Source organism: Propithecus coquereli, unplaced genomic scaffold (assembly GCF_000956105.1).
Source record: "Propithecus coquereli isolate 6110/MARCELLA unplaced genomic scaffold, Pcoq_1.0 Scaffold4, whole genome shotgun sequence".
In the NCBI taxonomy this organism is placed as follows: domain Eukaryota; kingdom Metazoa; phylum Chordata; class Mammalia; order Primates; family Indriidae; genus Propithecus; species Propithecus coquereli.
Genome location: NW_012149729.1, coordinates 12,050,534 through 12,053,998, shown reverse-complemented (window position 1 = coordinate 12,053,998; position 3,465 = coordinate 12,050,534). Strand labels below are relative to the sequence as shown.

Here is a 3,465-nt window from a genome sequence, read left to right as displayed (position 1 = left end):
CTTTTCAAAAAAAAAAAAATAAGAGCACAATCAAGCTCTATTAATTACATAATGTGCAACTGCCGATTTGTTTGAATAAAGAATGTTAGTGCTTTCTCTAGCGAAAAAGACAAACGGCTATGACAAAAACAAGTCCATTTGGTTTCCATGTCTTTATAATGTGCCCCTTCCTCACTCCTTATACTTTTTAGCAGATCTTTCATGGAAGCCAGGTCAGCTCACACTTGGAGAAATACACTGTATCCAGGATTTTAGATTGCTGCTGCCTGTCTTCTGATGAAATTGAGGCTCCCAATGTCATCTCAAGAGATAAAGATTAGAAAATGAATTTTAGGAAAAAATTTGACTTCCTGCTTCCAGTGAAACCCTTAAGTAGTTTGATTTACTCAGATTACTTTATGCTGTCTGAAATTTCAGAATCAAATGAATCACTGAGGAGCCTTGTTAAACACAGAGTTTCAGGCTCCAACCCACAACTACACAACCAGGACAGGGACTTGGGAATTCACAAGTTTTATAAAGTGCTTGAAATGATTCCTGGGCTCTGGCAAGTTAGAGTAGTCCTCTTAAACTTATAAAGTGCACACAAATCATCTTAGGCTTTGAAAACAAATGTCGATTCTGATCCAATTAGTTTGGGTGAGGCCTGAGATCCTGCATATCTAACAAGCTCTCAGGTGCTGTTGCTAGCAACAGGACACTTTAGGTAGCTCGGTTGGAAAGGGTGTGTCTCATTTGATGTGTTGTGCAAAGCGGTATTACATTTTTCTTCAGTATCTACAGATTTTCTACCAAGGGTATCTCAAAGATGCCCAGTTCTCCTTTTTCACTGATTGTGTCTCTTCAAGCTAGTATGGTCAGTTAAGGTAGGGCACCTCTACTTAGCTCACATAAAAGTCCACACATAAAAATAATCCCAAATACACAGACATGCACACCACACATTAACTTACAACATAATGGGTTTATATTTAATATAGTACTTCTCACAATGAGGATGCTACTCAATTAATATAAAATTTTTTTTTACATTAGATCTATTTCAGTGTTAATATAAAGGTTTTTTTCTTTACATTAAATCTTTTTTTCCATTTCAATATTAGATACACCAAATACATTTTTCTAAATGTTTTTTACCCAGAGATAAACGTTTCAATTTTTGGCTATGTGATATCTAAATACAATATTAACTTGGGAGATAAAACAAAAATCTAAGGATTCTGGGTAAAAGCTTCCCTCTTCCTATTTCACGTGTTTGAAAATGCTAAAACTATGAAATATTTCTTATGTAAATTTCAGCCATCTTACTTCTTTGACCCCCTTTCTAATCAGCAAATACAAATTATAGGCTGCATTTATTAGTGCATTACTTGTTGTAAAGAAAACACATTTTCTCATTTATATATCAAGTTGTTCCCATTTTAAGGGAAACAACAAAGAATATGAAACTCCCCTATTTATTGTTTCTTGGAAACTTTCAGACATCAAAGCTCGGGTTTAGCCTCAACAGCACAAAGGTTTTTAGGGCAAGGTTTGATTCAGGAGGTCTTTCAAAGTCACATCTGTCCATTTCTCTTCCGTGCATATATCCCCAAGCAAGCACAAATGCCCGTAATGCTGAGAACCACGCCTAACAAAAGAGCAATTGCATCTCCAGCTTCCACTGCTTCAACAACAGGCAGCACCAAAAGCAGTGAAATGAGGACTAACAGCAATTGTGTTGAAACTGAAGTCATGATGTTGGGATCTGGAGGGCTGAAGGCTCCTAGAAATTAAACATGGAAACAAAAGGGAAAGATTAAAAATTCCTACATTTTCAAATGGCAATATAAATACAAGATAAATAACAGTTCACTCAATCTTTTAGAGACTTTATGAATCATTTCAGATCCATCTCCTCATTTTACAGAGGAAAAAACTGAGGGAAGTAAAAAGTACTTAGACAGTCATTTGAGGCTAATCATTTCATGATAACACCTTAACCCCAGCAATTTTTCCACAGTAATGTCAACACTATGTGTATCAACCAAACTGAAATTGAACAGAAATACACAATGAAGAACAAACAGAAAAAAAAAAGACACAAGACACTCAATTGTCAACTTAAAAAATCCTAGCTGGCAATAATTACATCTTCTTAGGGTTTCTCCCATTCAGGAAATGTAGATAAATCTGGCCAAAGTCACACAACATTTAACTCTGTGAAGTTGTGGAGAATTAAGAAGACTTACCAAAGAAATGGTGTATATGTAATTCTATCTGAATTGAAATTTTTCCCTTCCTGGAGCTCCGGATATTAGGCTAAGAGGTTCCACGTGACACAGCCAATTATTGGGGGGCGGGGAAGAGAAGAATTTAAAAATTAACTATTACTATTATTATTTTCATTATTTTAAAGAGGCAGCTTGAGTCAGTACAGAGCGAAGAGGCTGTACGGAAGGGAGAGGAATATGTAATGAGTACAGAAAACAGTTTGTCCAAGGGGGAACTAGACATAAAGTTGGTCAGTTCACCCACACAAGAAAAGCCAAAAATCGAACTGAGGGACAAGTTCATCCCAGTCCTTGACATTAATATTTGAAAACGAATCCCTACTTTGGTCCGGCAAGGTAAAAATTTGCCCTTGTTTTACAAATATACTGGGGCAATCTAAGTATCCTTTGGAGACGAGTTCGTACATTACCTTCCAGGGAGCAGCCATTACAGGAATGGCGAGGAGGGCGGAGTCGCCAAACTACATTTCCCACAATTCTCGCTGCCGACGACTCCCAGGATGCACCGTCTAGGCCTCCCGCCCTCGGACTGCTGAGGGAGTGGCGGTCACGCTGGAGCTGAGAGGGAGAGGAGCGAAGTGGCGGGGCTTTCTCACACGGCCCAGTGTTTTACTGTTAAGTGAATTGGTTAGTGCATTTGTATAAAACTCACTTAAAAATAAGATAAAGAAATGACAGCCAGTGTTTTCTACCCTGTCCAGGGTTTCAAGACTTACAAGTAATTATGTCTTTTTTTCCGCTTGAAATGAAGATGTAACAGCGGGGATAGAGAACCCGAGTGGAGCCATCTGTTGTGGATGCTTTTAAATCAGCGGCTTCCAACATTTCCGAAGCTGGGAAATCCCTGTCACCATCTTCCAAATATGCCTTATGACATTCGTTAATTCTTTTTAACCAATTGGGGAAAAAGCCCCACGTTTAATAAGGCGTTTTGGAAAATGTTAAAAACCATTCGTAGTGCAAAACAAAGTTTAGGAAAAATGGTTTAAGCCTTGTTAGAAAAGATCTCTTATGTATGATTCAAGCTCTAGAGTTCTGAGGTTTTCAGGAGTGCACTTCAGTGATAACTTCTCAGTCATGTTTTTGCGAGACCGCCCCCCAAAATGTTCCCAAATATTAAACTATGTAAAACTATTATTTTTAAACCATAAAACAATAATTAATTGTTTGCATATGTAAGCCAGCCTTTTCT

At 37.7% G+C, this 3,465-nt stretch overlaps 1 long non-coding RNA gene across 1 annotated transcript; it reads right to left on the bottom strand.

The window, feature by feature from the left end:
• Positions 1–1,396: 1,396 nt before the first annotated feature.
• On the bottom strand, positions 1,397–2,332 carry LOC105817136. Its single transcript, XR_001137826.1, has 2 exons — positions 2,232–2,332; positions 1,397–1,765 (listed from the first exon to the last, which is right to left on the bottom strand). It is a non-coding gene; the product is annotated as an uncharacterized LOC105817136 (long non-coding RNA).
• Between the last annotated feature and the right edge of the window lie 1,133 nt (positions 2,333–3,465).